The sequence below is a fragment of the Desmodus rotundus genome, chromosome 8, assembly GCF_022682495.2.
Source record: "Desmodus rotundus isolate HL8 chromosome 8, HLdesRot8A.1, whole genome shotgun sequence".
In the NCBI taxonomy this organism is placed as follows: domain Eukaryota; kingdom Metazoa; phylum Chordata; class Mammalia; order Chiroptera; family Phyllostomidae; genus Desmodus; species Desmodus rotundus.
In genome coordinates, this window is record NC_071394.1 from 20,970,232 (window position 1) to 20,984,878 (window position 14,647).

The window sequence follows — 14,647 nt, forward strand, 5'->3', positions numbered from 1 at the left end:
GCTAAGACTCGCGTGCCCTGGGTACAGTGTAACATTGCTGCCCACGCCACCCCCTGGGGAGAATTCCTGCCATAGACCATCGCCACTGAAGGTAATCTGTGCATAATTTCTCTTTGCGACCCTAAGGGTCCTGAAAAGAACAGTCAGGAAAGAATATCCGGGGCAGGGATATCAGTCAGGGAAATTCCGGGGAGGGGGACTGTGATATTACACACCCAAGTTAAGGCAGACTTTAAAATCCCAGGCGTTGGAGCAGGTGCCTCCAGGCCACCAGTATCAGAGCAAGGTTTGCAGGGAGATGGTCCTACAGCAGAATAAAGTCTCACCTCTGTCCCCCGCCTCCAATCGAGTCAGAGCTGGGGGAACGTCCTGATGGGATTATTTCAGGGACACACAGACTTGGAGAGTAAAGAGCTAATGTCAAATATATCCAGAATATTCATTTGGATGTGATTTTCTCAGTGCTCTATAGAGAGAAATTTAATATTTTCTACATTGCTTACCTTTCTTCATAGCACTGACACAGAATTACTAAACACATTTTGTCCCAAGTTGTTAGAAATGAGTCATAAAATAAATGACTTTTGTTTGACTTTCAAATATTTCTAGCAGCAAGCATTAGCAGTTGATGAAATCCTTCTAATATATTCTATGGGTGCGAATGTGTCAGATGTCTATGGCTTTCAGATTAAACTACAGCCCATTTAAATTTAGCATGACTCATCACAAATAAAGTAAGTTTACTCGGAAACTATCAAGCATGTGTCAAAGTATTATTTGAAAGTCAGAAAATTCACTCTGTGCTTTAGAAATAAATACAAGCTAATCACTTCCTTCCTATATCTCTTCAAAACAAATTCATTTTGTTGATCATCTTGGGCAGTCAGCCCAGAATGAGAGAACACAGAATGTTTTAATTGCAAAACACAAACAAAACAAACCCTGAAGGGATCATCTAGGCTAATTCTTCAGTTTTACAAAGATGGAGACCAAGGCCCCAAAGATAAGTTTCTCTCTTGGGGTCACACAGGAAGCAAGTAGCCCAGATACTGGCCTCGTGACCACCCCTCCAGTGGCCTTGGTGCTATCAGTGGTCCTCCGGCTGCCCATGGCGTTAAAAGCTTTCCCTCCATCCGTGCTGAGAATGTAAATTCCCCATAAAACATTGCTGTGATCTTTTCTTTGCTTCAGAAGTGTTTTTCAGGTTTCTTCTCCCACTTACCTCTTCACATCGCATTCCCTTCTGTGGATTTCTAGAATCTGGTGGCCTGACACTGGATGTCTTCTGTCTGCCCAATCCCCATGGGAGGCTGACACAGTTGGACTTGCCTTTGCTTTGTGTTGAGTCTCTCCCTAAAAGGCTACCTCCCCGCCCTTGGGCTCTCCCATCTCAGCCTCACCCATTTCAGCATCGACAGGGGCGTCTGATCTACTTCTGCTAGACACAGAAGAGGATCTAAGCTGAGGTATCAGGCAGAGTACCATCTATCTGAAAGTATGACTGTGTTCACCAACCGATGCTAAACGTTATAAGATACCAAGAGCTCTCCCCAAACTGGGATCTGCAAAGTCAAAGTAGTTCTGCTGGGGCTAAAGTTTGCACGGGCAGCCTTTGTAATCTCATTTTTGGGGGCTGTGAGTTGCTATGACGATAAGAAAGGGAGCATGCATGTTCGAAGATTATTCCATATTTCAATGAGGGTGTACGTGTGCATGTTTAAATAAGGCTTAGTCAGAAAAATGTATTCTGTGCTCTGGGCTTGAGGGATCCATGGCTTTGTTCTTATTATCACAGCAGGCATGAGTTCAATAAAGTTGTCCACACTTTTAAGCCAACTCGTGTCTCTGCCCTTATATGACCCTCTGGACTCCAAAGGGGAACAGCTATAAAATAAAGGGGAGTCTCGATATTGGTAAAAATTTCCTTCCAAGTTGCTGTATTCTTGCCAAGTTTGATTCCTAGAGTTTTAAAATAATTCATAGTTTTTATCCACTTTAATTTAAAAAAACTGGAGATGTAACTTTTAAAGCACAAATATTTTACCTGTTAAGGTTAGTCTCAGTGTAGGTGAACGTGCAAGACCATTCGCTCCCGGATGCAGTGTGGATGGAGGTGCACGAGGAACATCCCGCCTCGCAACCACCATCCCCAGCAGTTGGAATGAAGCTGTGACACCAGATGCCTACTTTTGGAAGCGAGAAAGGAGGATTCTGAATTCTCTGTGGGGAAACTCCAAGCTCTCTTGCTAAACTCCTCCTGTCCTCCTGCTTGTTTCCCTTTTTAGGAAGCTTGTGGATGACCACCTGGTATTCTGCACCATTAATTCAGGGGAGACATTCTGTCAGGAATACCACATAACGGGCAGCCTGGTGACCGCCATCCACACCCCATTCACTTGTACTCACTTCAGTAATTATTTATTGTACATCTACTATCATGCCCAGCCTGACATTAGCAAGGAGGCTTTCAAATGAATAGAGCATATAATTCTGACCCTAGAGATTTAAAAAATTTATTTAGTGCCGTGTTTATTTTAGGAAGAGCAGATGAACTACCACATGAAGCAATTTTTTAAAACTTTTTACGTAAGTGTCAAAGCCCTCTAGGACAAACACAATGGGAAAAAAATAGCCTCAGGTCTTTAGTTGGGTTCTTGCCACGTGAGAGGTGCTACCCATGCAGAGGCACTGAGTATCGCTTATCTGTCAGCTCACCTCATCTGAATTCTCAGCACTACCTGAGGAGAAAGGAGTAAAAACTCCCACACACACGTGGGAAATGGAGGTCTGGGCTACGGGCTAACGAATCCTTCTTAATAGCTGACTCCTCAGCGGAGGAACTGGGAGTCCAATGTCTGTTAGGGTCAGGCGGAAATGTCCATGTGACTGCAGCAGGTAAGGCGACCGGGTCACAGAAAGCACAGGACCTCCAGCAGGAACACACTGTCGGGTGTCTGAGTCTGAGTGTGTGAACGAAGGTCAAGAAAGGTTAAAGGGCAGGTGAATGGGTACAGAAACTCAAAGGACAAAAAGGTAACAGATACTCACAGTCTAAAATCCAAATTAAATGATAAAAAAAAAGATCCTGTAGGAATTGAGGGAATGCAGTGACAATGAGAATAAAGCAAATCACCACTACCTAAGGTATTTCTGGAACACAGTTTCTGGTCTTTCCTGGTTCTGGGGTTGGTAGAAACCCATGCTGCCAGAAGGAATTGGGCAACTGGGAACAGGTGAGTCAGGAATGGGGCCTCTGGGAAAATAAATATTACCAACTTCAAGGAACCATGTTTTCCAATTTGAAATGTCTAGAAGAATTTCTTTTAGTTTATATTGTCTTCATGAAACCTTGAAATAAATCATTTCTATCGTGCTTCTCAATTGCAAAACTTAGTTAATTGGCTCACATTAACGGATATTTTCCTTGTTATCAGTTCTAAATATTTTGTATTTTCATTTTTGCAGATATTCTGGGCCTGAGAACTGGTTTTTAAAGTGTATTGGTGACCAAAAATATGTAAATCAATTGTAAAGAATGAAAAATAAGTTTTGTTACTAAAAAAAAATACAATGTATTGGTTACCAAACAAGAAAACTGGTAGTGCCACTGGTTAGCTCCCCAGAAACCAGCATGACCAGGAACTTCCTCTGTGCTTAAATCCTCTAGCTCATGCATTGGAAGTTTCATGGTTATTTCTTAATATGATTTCCCTTCCGTTCATGTGCGCATTTATAACTTAACTGCAGTCGGGCAAAGATCTCTCTATAAAAGAGAGATGGCTCTTCAATGAAGGTCATTGCATGCAACTTAAAAATCGGGACCAGAGGCCCAGGCCATTTCCCGAGTTCCTGCGGGGTGGCCAAAGGGCTGAGTGTTCCGGGTCCTCGTGTGGAAGCTAAAGTGGACTCAAGTGCATTACTACTTGGCTGCAGCATGTGGCTGTTTCTACCCATGTGATAATTACCTGGGCATGAAAATAATCTTCCCGGGCAAATTGAGTGTATATTTGAAAATGTTACACCCTTGGATAACCGTGGTGATTTTTCCCGGAAAGTACTGAACATTTATGCTTTATTTTGCTTGAGATTCCTTTTTATTTGGAAATAATCAGAACATGTTGTGTGTGTGTGTGTGGTTTTTTTTTTTTTTTTAATTCCAGGAAGGCAATTATATAAAGCAATAATTGACAGGGTAGGAATTTGATCAGCCTCTGTATTTACAGAACCTGTGCATAATTCTCTATTTAATATACCCTACTCTATCAGTTACTATAAAATTGGTTCTTTCTCCTGACTTTTTTCGATATTTTGAAGAAATATCTAAATTGCTGATTCTCAAACTGTAGACTAAACAAAAAATAACCCAGAGAAATAGTTTAAAATGCAGATTCTCCTCGTTAGTCTGATGCAGGAAGGGCAAAGAGCACACACTGAATATTAAATAAATGTCAATGTTAGGTTTTCATTAGTGTTATAAATACTTATGTTTTGCTCAAAGCAATGTCAACATTTTTTATCCTCTTCATGGGTTGTGTGGTAGAAATAAGAGTGTTAAGACCAAACTCTAGGTTTCAGCTACTTTATTATCAACCAGTTAATGACTCAAGAGGCATTTATTATACCTTTAAAATGAAGCTGCCTTATCTTTAAAAAATAAGATGACAATCATGAGAATAAATCACATAATAGCTGTAAATCATCTAGTTACTGTTGCACAAAAGATCTTTAATAAATGCTGATTTCTCCTTTTTTCTTGATTTCCTTTTTTGACTAAGTCATTTTGCTTCTATTTTCATCTGCTGAGGTTTCACAGGAAAAATGCTAAAAGTGATACTAAGCGACCTACATCTTTCCAAATATTCTGTGAAACTCTCCCTCCACCCTCCTCAGGGAGAGCCCAGACATCTCAGCACTTGGAAAGTGTTCCTTCCAAGCCTGGGAGCTACATTTCCCCAAACACCTTTCCCTGATGGGGCAGACTTAGAGGTCGCTAATGTGAGGAACTGTGACCCGTGAGGAGCAAATGTGAAGAGGAAGCCATATGCTCAGAAGGCATGGCTGTGAGACAGGGTGGCTTTCTGCCTGGTCTCTGTGGCTACCCTCTTCTGGGTCACGGTGACCAGAAGCAGTGGTTTCTCAGACTCCCGGGTGACCTCCACCTTCTCTGCATCCTCCAGGGTTGTAAGGTGAAGTTACCAGAGACCAATTCCCAAGTCATCATCCTGCCAAACCTGTACTTCCTTAGCTCCTTCTACATTGTGCAAACCTTAATTCCTCTATCAGTTTCTATCTTTTAGTGATATTTACCACAGCTCTAATTTCTTCACCAAAACTCCAGCTTATATACCAGAGTATCCTGGCACTGAGTCTGATGTTTTAGTTCCTACTCATGTGTTTTCTGTGCTCCCCTATGTTTTCTAACACACGCGTATTTGATGTAGAATACCCCAGCCCATATTCCAACTCCCTGGGAGAGAGAGAGTTTGCCTCCAGGGAAATACATCTGCTTTGGAGTGGCCTGCTGGTTGCATTTTGCCCTTAATATATCTGTCCGTACTATTCTGTTTTATAAAAGTCGAGTGTTGGGTGTGCACCCGGTTAATGGCTTCTAAGCCACACTAAAGGTGCGGTCTAGGCCAGAATGAGCCCAAGGCCTGTTCTGTCCTAAAATTGTGTGTACGTGAAGGTGTTCAAAGAACAACTAGCACTAATACTTAAACTAGCTACTGGATGTTTGATTTCCATCATTTCAATCATATTTCACAATGTCACCTCATCAGTTTCTTACCTTATTTGTCAGGACTTTGTTTTTGAAACTGGCTTTAAAATAAAATCTAACATAAATTCAAATTTTACCTCCCAGATGGTGAACCCCTTGTCTTACAAAACCCCCCAAAATACAGGCTGATGAAGGTTCCTGTCCACCAGCTGGAGTGATCGATGAGTTCTACTGTTGTCAACACTAGATCTGACTGTGAGTGACAGAGCACATGTCCAAGTGCAGCACACAAAAATGCTGTACTTTGTCATATGGGGGAGTCACGATGTGACCTATGGTCAAATTAGGTCACAGACTTTTATATGGAGTAACCACCATAGACACAAGTTTGATAGTTCTTGTTAGTGCTGTGCTGCTTTTGTTTTTGCTTATTTACTTTGTTTTCATTTCAGGCTAGAAAAGACCTAATTTACAAAATACCTATTATGAAACAGAAACACAGCAAAATGATATTCATATTAGTCACTTTATCCACAGGTTATAGATGAGCAAACTGAAGCAGAAGAGCAGTTAATAAATTTATTTAAGGTGATTAGTTAGGAAGTGGCAGAACTGTTACCCACTCTCTGATGCTTGATTCCCAAATGAGTGTACTTCCCACTCTTCCAGCTTGCTTCCTATTATAGATCTTATTAGTTTCTGAGAAAAAAATCCAAAAAGAAATATTTCTTGTGCCCCACCAAGCTGAATAAAGAATAAAATTCAGTGTTAAGCTGTTGCCCTCCTTTTTTTTTTTTTAATCTCCTTAGAAGAATTTATTAAAAATGAAGTCCTGTGTGGCCAGGACCCTTGCTTCCACAGACATCTTGCACAGCAGCGTCACGATAATTATTTTCATGCCAATCTATAGGAAGTTTGGACACTGCATGCCAGTAGGCACTCTTTGTAAGTGAGGCATTAGATGGTTCTTAATGTCAGTGGGACATTCTTCCATGTTTCAGCTAGACCATACTCATTTCACAGAGGTCCTTCCGTGTCTTAGATGTTGCTGTCTTTTAAAATAAATATTAGTTAGAACCTATTGAAAGCTCTCTGTAAATTTTAAAGTTTACATTGTGAGTTGGTTAGAATAGTACCATATACATAGCTGTAATCCAGTTATCTATGAGTACATTTGTAGTAACAGTCTTATGGCCAACAGGGGGCGCTAAAAATTCTATCTCACCAAACTACTCTCAGTAAAGGAGTGCAGGATTCAGGGAGGGGAGGGGATCTAGGCGTCAATGTCAAGCACCACAACATTTGGTAGGGGATAGAGATTCAATATGAGGAGATCTTGTTTCTGTTGGAATCTCCTTTTATGTCTTTGAATTTCCTCATTTAGGGATTTGATCTCTTGGCTCCAGTTAGGAAGAGTTTCCTGCCTTGTATCATACAGTAAGATGGCTCAGGGACTGCCTCTTTCAGGGAGGCATGGGGAGTCTCAGTGTGGGGGATACTGCATCTCGTGCATCCTGAGTAGCACAATTTTAAGGGCTAAGATAAGGGGTGGGACTTGGGTAAAGAGTCCTAAGAACCCAGAGTTCACTCTAAGTCGAAAGTTCCCAACTGTGTTCCACTGATTGTTTGACTTAGATATTAACGGGAATTCCAGAGTTAACAGTGTTTGATATGAAAGAGCATAATTGCATATATCAGTTGTAAATATTTACAATGTCCAATAGCATCTCAATGCCTTTGGAAAGTCTTAAGGAAACCTCGTTACCTTTGTTTAATATTTTCCCAAACCTATTTGAGCACTGAACATTATTATTCACATAAAATGGTGCTGTGTGGGGCACCATGTTTGGGAAACTCTGGACTGGGGTTCGACTCAAAGGGCAACGGGAAACCTCAAACTACCTTCCAGGGCCGGGGTCCTACTCGGAAATCTGGGGCCAACATCCTGCTTTTACACATACACACACACAGTGGGTCAGTTTATACTCTTTGCCTTTCTCAAAATACTGATCTTGGGCACAGGTATTCCATTATAAAATAGCAAATTCTAGAATTCCATTTGTGTTGGTGAATTGGACATTTTGGGTTATACAGGCCTAAGTGCCGAAGGAATATAACAAAAGTGGCACATCTATCTTCTAGCTGCTGATTCTCTTTTGAAGATAAATCAATTCTAACTGGATTGAATGTATTTTATGCTTTTAATCCTGTTTATTTGCCGCCTTTTATTACATTCAGTCACATAGTGGCAAAAGATTGACTTGTTTTGTCTAGCTTTCTTGTCTCCTGCAATATCAGTCTAGAAAAAATTTTTGAGGGGGCAGGGACTACAGCATATTTTCTCTTGGAGCAGTCACGCATTTCAAGCATGCAGTGTTTGGCCAGTTGTTCCTCATTGCATGCAGTGGTCATCCTGGGTAAATGTCGTTGATCTTTTCTGACAATTGGTGGTATAGCTTCCTTAGACAGAGAATGTTCTATATGGAAAAGGACAAACAGATAATCAAAAATCACGTACTGTTATTAGATGCATGGGTAAGAAGCCCTTAACAAAATATCTTTTTAATGGAGGTAGCTATTAATTAAGCAATATGGATTTAAATACAAATTTCTTTGTAAATACACAGCTATAGTTATTTAAACAAATTTCTCTGTTTTCTAAAAAGTAAATAATGTATCCATGTTTTGATAAGAGTGCAGGTCAAATTATATATGGGAGTACATAACAAAGTGAATTTTCTTGCACAGCTTAGAAACTGAGACTTAGAGACTGAGGAAATGGACAAGACTGAAGTCTCTTGGTACCAGACCCGCTTGTTTGCTTTGTAACCAAAACAAGCTGCAAACTAATCACAAACTAACCACATGATGCTAGACTAATCACAATTGGTTGTTATTTTCAGATTGAAACAGTATCAGATCAATTGCATGCTGTCTTATATATAAATAAATATGATACATTGCCACACCAAAAAGATGGAGTCTTAAAAAATAAGCAAAAACTTTTCTCTATGAGGGGAAACGGTCCTGGCTGATGAACCAGAGCACTGTGTCCCCTTGACAGGTTGTCCCTAGAGTAGGAGGAAGTGCTTCATGTCACCCTAGCTCCAAGAGACTTTCCCAGATACCTAAATCCCTTTGTTTCTACCCAAGAGGCTACCTACAGTGAGAGTACACGTTTGCAGAAAGGAACATTTCTGTCACTTCGGGCGACACATAACCCTTGAATAATTTTTTTTTTAAATCTCATTTTTATATTTGTAAAAGTAATGACCACTGTTTCTCCACTGTGGTGAATCTAATCCAGTATTTTTTCCTAAGACTACTTAATGAGTAGGAATTTGAACTTTCTGGAGCTACCATCTGATCAAAAGTATAAAGTTGTGCTAGGTGATCTCTATAATAGTTCCCTCATTTTCCTTAAAATGATTAGTATGAAAAATAACAACACAAATACAGAGGGAGAGAGAGGTGTCAGACGCAGAGAAGAGGTGTAGAGATGGGAGTAAAACCTTGCCTTCCTCATCAGGTTCTAAAACATTTCCAGTGAAACAGAAAAAGAAAAATACAAGAATTGGCCCTGGCTGGGTAGCTCAGTTAGTTAGAGCTTTGTCCCATTTTGTCAAAGTTGCAGGTTCGATCCCTGGTCAGGGCTCGTATAAGAATCAACAGATGAATGCATAGATAAGTGGAACAACAAATCGATGTCACTCTCTCTCTCTCTCTCTCTCTCAGTCAATTAGTTAGAAATTAAAAAAAACAAACAAGAATTTACTGGAAGACAAGTAAGTGGCATGCATTAATTAATCTCCCCCTCTCCCCACCAATGCCAGTATTTTTCCTTTCATACTCAACTTTTAAGACAGGATGTCTACCAAGAGAAATCATATTTATGAAACCCTGCTTTGAGATGATAGTGAGAGGGAGACAAGGGGGCTGCTCAGGGAGATTTTAGGAGGTAGGCCAGAGAGGACTTGGTAAAGAATTGGACACTGGGAGGAAGGTAAAGGGAGCAGTGTAGAGTACCTTCTGCTTTGGGTGGTTAAGAGAATGAATGCCTTAGAGAAAAAAAAAGAAGAATAAGCAGATCTGAGTGGAAATGTTTCATTTTAAAAAATAGCTTTATTGATATATAGTTTATCTATACAATTCATCTACTTAAAGTGTACAATTCAATGGTTTTTAATATATTCAAATATATTTGAAGCAATTACTACAGCCAATTTTATAATGTTTTTGTCAAAAATAAAAAATAAACCTCATAGCTTTTAGTTATACCCTCCCTGCATCTCTATGTCTCCCTCTATGACCCTAAGCCTACAAGTAATGTACTTTCTGTCTCTGTATACTCTAGACTGTTATTTTTTGTATTTATTTTTTAATTCAATTTATTTTGGTGACATTACTTTACAAAACTATACAGGCGTCAAGTACAACTCAACAAAACATCATGTGACACTATCATGCACCCATCACCCCAAGTAAAGTGTCTTTCCATCCCCATATTTCCCTCCTTTGCCCGCCTCCACCTACCCCCACCCCCTTTCCCTCTGGCCATCACCACACTGTTGTCTGCAGCTATGCGCTCTGTAAATATGTTCTTCAGCTAATTCTTTCACCTTCTTTCATTCAGTTCCCCCGTTCCCCCCACCCCCCCCGACAGCTATCAGTCTGTTCCATGTATCCGTGCCTCTGTTCTCATTTTGTTTTTCAGTTTGTTTTGTTCATTAGATTCCACATATAAGTAAGATCATATGGAGGTTATCAGAGTGTATGGTCTTTTGGGAGTTGCTTCTCTCACTTAGCATAATATGTCAAGGTTCATCCATGTTGTAGCATGTATCAGTACTCCTTTCTATGGCTGAGTAATAGTCCATTACATGAATATACCACACTTTGTTTATCTATTTGTTCATTGATGGCCATTTAGGTTATTTTCACTTTTTCTGCTATTATGAATATTAATACAAATGGCTATAAACATTTGCATACAAGTTTTTGTGTGCATATGTTTTCATTTCTTTTGCATATATATGCAAAAGTAGTCCAGTGACTAAATAGTTGTTTTTTAAAAAATAGGTTTTACCTGTTTCATTGGGGAACGACAGATCAGCAGAGGCCTTCACGCTGTCATGATGGAATGATTGTTTTATTGAATGTGCAGAGCTCTGGGTACTTATCAGCTATCTAGATAGAGAGTTGAACAGGCAGAAGGACATATGGACTTGGTAGTCAAGGAACAGAACTGAGCTGGATATGTAGACTTGAAGGTGACCAGGTGGTAGGAGTAATGGTAGAAGAGTAATAGAATTAGAAGAAGGTCAAGATTAGAACCTAAAAGAATGGTAACATTAAAGGATTTAGTGTGGAAATCTGGGAAGAAGAGGATAGGGAAGTAACATTAAATTTAAGAAAAAGTGTTTTCTATGGAAGAAATGACTCAGTGAATAATTTCAAAGAGAAAATGGTCAGAAGTATCAGAATAAGGAAGAATAAAATCAGAGCCAAAATACTTCAAGATTTCAAGATATAAAAATATTTATGTTTTACTTTTAAAAATTCAAGATTTTCAAGATGTAAAAAAAAACATTACTAAATCGACACATGTGATTGAATTTGACGACTAAAAAGACACTGGTGAATTTCACCAGCGTGGCTGGGGTGTGCTGTGGGTGGAAACCAGATGGCGGGGGGTGGATATATAGGGAGGTGGCATTGAGGGGTGTGAACTGTTTGGAGTTTGGAGTGGGGCTGGGCTTCAATCCTACCACCTACCTCTGACAAGATTCTGGCCAGAGCTGTATGTACACAAAGAATGGGCCGCAAGATGGACATGACAGTGAGCCCTTATTCAGGGCTCCCTGGAAATGGCGGGATTGGAGAACACAGAGGCTCTCTGACCTCCCCCACATACAACCAGGTCCGTGAGCGCCAGCATGACCAGATTCGCCTCCTCTAAGGTGAGCTGAGGACCTGACCCAGTGAGGGCACAGACCCACCAAGAGAGCACTGTCCTCCAAGGAAGGGCACCCCCAGGGGCAGACCTTGCCTGATCTGCTTACACCTCGAGAGAGGGAAGGAGACGAGTCCTAAGCCTCCTGAAAGATCCGAAGGATCTGCAGTGGAAAATGCAATGGAGCTGATTGCTTCTTTTGGGCCATGGCAATGACATGCACAACTAATATGGCTCAAAACAAAGTGACTCTAGTACTTTACCAAGGAGACGTGAGTAAGGAGAAGGTGAAGGCTAAAGCAAAAGTGTCAGTGAGGGGGAAGAGTTTAAAAATTCACACAATTAGAAATAAGAGAAGGCCGAAGCTTCTGGAGAAGGTGGGTAGGGATTTAGATAATTTGAATATATGGAATCAGGAGACTTATGGCCTGAATTTTCTCAACAGAGAGGAAGTAAGGCTGTATGCTGAGAGGGAGCATGCAGAGCTGGGCTGTGAGCACCTGTGAAGTTCAACACCACACTCTGTGCTGTGTTGGGGGTTGGCATGGCCAGCTCAGCCACACTGCCATTGATAGAAGTGTAGGCTATATGAGCCATTGGCCTTTTCTAGAAGAAATCTCCTTGTATTTGATATTCACTCTTATTGTCCTGCTGTTCCCTGAGAAGAGACTTCAAATCTGTGTTGGGAAACAATATATGTCCTTGATGAAATGTTTAACAGTCTCATAAAATAAATAAAGACATGATTGATTTTATAGAACTCTTCAAATTTAACAATGTCTCTTATTTTAAAATTGGCGTTCATACTCTGGGGGGACCGAAATGTCCATTCTTTAACAAAACTAGGAAGATGGGTGAATATTTTAAATTTTTGCCTTTACTTAGCAATAAAAGCAGACAAGCATATATTTGTTCTTTTGATGTTTGCGTTCTTCTAGTCTGAAAAATCCCGAAGTCTGATCATAGTGCTGTTGAGGATATTGTCTAAACAATATGCCATCTACTTACTGGGAGCATAATTGAAGCAAATGAATGAGAAGAATAAAATAATTATTTAGCAGCTGGAATATTAGGCCCTGAATAATAAAGGGAATTGCCGTAAGGTAAATTTTACCCTCACGGCACAGGCACGTCAAGGTTCAGACTGGGGCACAGTTAGGGATCCATTATGAGAACATCTCATTGTGCAACTCTGCAAGGGTAACTCTCAAATAGCTGCCGTGGCAGGGATCGTAGCTTATAATGTCATAGTCTATGTTGCCAAGGCAACAACACAGCCAGCAACAGAGGCTGACATTTTGAAAACACGCATGTGATTTCATTATTTACAAGTTAGAGAAAGGCGAGCAGAGCCACTGTGGGGACTTGGAAGCATCTGTTCCAATCCTGCCTGCCTACTTTTGAAAAAGTGCCTTACCAAAGGTACGCACACCCATAAAGAAGCATACGCAGACTCATTCATTCATTCATTTATTCACTGACTCAGTGATTCACAGATTGCTTCATTGGCTCATCCCAGAAGCATTTATCTACGGAACACCTACTACGTGCCTAACACGGGAACTCTAAGAGTGGACGACATAGACACAGTCTTTGCTGTTTTTGCTGTATGCCTGATATATGATATAATGAAACTATGATGGAGATCGATGTACAGGGTCTTACTCTGAAGGGGAAGGTGACGCTCAAACAGGGCCAAGGTTGTGCTCTTTTTCTCCCCCACACCCCACCGTGAACATTTGGATGATGGTAATCTATGCTACTATTTGCTTTCTTTCTTCCCGCAAATGACAATTCTAATGAGGTATTTATCCTCAGGATATTTTGTGAAAGGAGGATTCCTAATCAAATAAGTTTGAAACACCTTGTTCCTACAGATTCACAGGAACATTACCCGGTAGCATGTCCCCATAGGGCCCTATTATGCATTATTAGTCTCCAAGGAATGCGCTTTGGGAAGAGCTATTGCAGTGTCTATTGTAAAGTAAGATGGTGGTGGGACACTGGCGATACACCCGTTAGTTGTGGCTGACTGCAAGACGGTAAGCAACGTACGTGCCTTGACATCACCAGAAGACGACATTCAACATTTATGAATCCCAAAGACATTATTCAACCTTTTATTGCATCTTCTTCTCAGAACAAACAGCAGGATTCCTGCCATTTGAAAACGTTTCTCAGGACATCCCTTGTTGAGATGTCATTTCTGTACTTTCCCGATGAGTTTGCATTTAGTAACCTGAAAGCCAACCTTACCAGCTGCACTTAGGAGTATTTAAGTAGATAACTGCAACACCTGATTTTAAGGCAATTATTTATTAAAGCGTAGGCACAAATGTATATATGCAGAAGCAGAGCAAATGTACAGATTTGCAAGGGAACAAGGGAGGCATGGCTTGGTTGCTGATGGATCCACCTAAGCAAAGTTGGCTGTTAGCAACTGATGTCTGTTCTGTGCTGCTGCTGGCCTTAGACTCAGTGAGCAGCAGCAGCATGCTTGCATGGAACTCAGGCAATGAAGCACACATGCCACATCGACTTACTGCTTTTGGAACAAAATCTCTGCCTCGAACACAGCTAAGGAGATTGGAATTCTTCTGCCTGCTTTTGTCATCAATTTTCTTCAGCTGGTACTGCCCCTGTATATCAGCTGGCACCTGATATTACAATCTAATTTGTGAGGGGAAGAGAAATCATCGTTCTTACTTCCTACAGAGGGCGAGAAGATGAAAAGAGCCATGCTGAGCTCCTGCTGCGTGGAGCCCGCAAAGGTGTTATTAGACGGAGACAGTGCATAATTCTGATGCCCCTTGCTGCATCAGTGAGCAAACTGTATATGTAGGCAGGTGCTTCTGAATAGCAGAATTGCCACGATATGTTGGAAGATGAGGTCTGCGCGATGGTTTGGCTCGGAGCCTTTCTCTGAGACAGCTTGATGCCAGCACAGATGTCCCAAGTAGTAATGTGACAGAGCA